Genomic DNA, 1,728 nt, shown 5'->3' on the forward strand with positions numbered 1-1,728 from the left:
TCTCTCTCTCTCTCTCTCTCTCTCTCTCTCTCTCTCTCTCTCTCTCTGTGTTTAGTTTTGTCTGTGTGTGCTGGTGTGGTCTCCCTTCATCATTCTCTAGGCTCCCAACTCTGCTCATAAAGATCACCTGTCTGCAATCAGCTCATCAAGCACACCTGCCTCTCATCAGCTCAGCCGTGCTGTATATCTACTCTGGCTTTCGAACCACACCAGAGTCTGGAGTCACCAGATTGTGGTCTCGACAAAACTCAGTGTCGTTAATTCTTCGTGTTTGCTTCCTTGTGTTGTAACCTGTTTTTCCTGAGCCTTCGGATCACCATTAGCCTGCACACCAGCTTCTCCTTGCTGCTTTCCACGCTTCCCCTCATTATCTGCCCACTCCAGCTTCATCTCTGCCGTCCCCGATCCTCTTTTATTCATCGGTTTCATGTTCTCATCCTTTGTGGCAATAAGACTCTTTTTACACCACCAACCTGTTATTATCTAATTTACTTGCATATAATTGTAAATAACTAGTAGAATTCATTAGGAACAGACTAATGTGTTGTTTTTGATTAAATAACAGAAAAGACCGCGGACAACTTGAAAGCAAAGCAAGCGTCCTGTAAATGCAAAATCTATAGCTTTTATTAAAAGAATAGAAGATGCAGAGAAATGTCATTTCTCATTTTATGGCTCTCACCTATTCAATAAACAGCAGGTGCTTTGTAATTTTCTGTGAGTTTGAATGTGTGTTTACTTGTTTTATTTGAACAGAAAACACGCTGATGGTATCTGTGTTCCTCACCACAGGCAGATGGAGCATCGATGAGAGCTGTACTTCGGTGATGCACCACATTAAAAGGAAATGAATGCACGAGGTACGATTCTTAGGAAATCAGTTTTAATCAAATGGACTTTTTGTTGCCTAGATGCATTTGTAAAAAAACATGTTCAAGAAATGATATGAAGATGTTTCTTGTGAACATGTGGGTGATTCTGTGTCTTGAATTTGATCTATTACAGATGGTAAATATGAATAACAAAATCCTAAAATACCTGCAACTAATTATTTGGATTATTTATATCTTTGTAACCTTACAACTAACTTTACATATAACACACAATGATGTTATGTCTCTGAGTGGCATCATTAAGATATTTTTTTTTAAATGTGATTCCATTAAATCTTTCATTGACTGTACATTATGATGAGAGAAGCAATGACGAGCTGCTGAGACGTGCTGCAGGTAACTCATACATGTATTGTTTTTATAAATAAACAGTGACCTTGAACATCAGAAGTTATTCAAATCTGACAATGCTTTCAAATTTAGAAACTCTTGCTTAAGTTTAATACTTTTTAGAGTCAATGCTGAAAATGCCCCTATTCTTCAAAAACTTAAAATCAAATAAATGTTACTTCGCAGTCAAGTCTGCAAGTCTTTTATCATTGTTTTCAAATGTTTCATTTTTTCCAATACTTTGTGACCAAATACCTGCAGCAACAATGACATTCCCATCAGCCTCAGCATAATGTGTGTTTAGTGCTAAATCGCAAATGTTAGCATGCTAACACGCTAAACCTTAGAGGTCAATGTAGATATATTTGTCACGTAACTTGCGTCACGTAGTAACTGCAATTCTGCAGTTATTTTAACCCAAACGACGACCTAAACCTCATCAAGTAGTTGTTGCCTAAACCTTTATTTTCAAATTTATTTTCAAAAGACCGTAGGCATGTAACAA

This window comes from Anarrhichthys ocellatus, unplaced genomic scaffold, assembly GCF_004355925.1.
Source record: "Anarrhichthys ocellatus isolate YVR2014 unplaced genomic scaffold, GSC_Weel_1.0 scaffold27, whole genome shotgun sequence".
NCBI classification, from domain to species: domain Eukaryota; kingdom Metazoa; phylum Chordata; class Actinopteri; order Perciformes; family Anarhichadidae; genus Anarrhichthys; species Anarrhichthys ocellatus.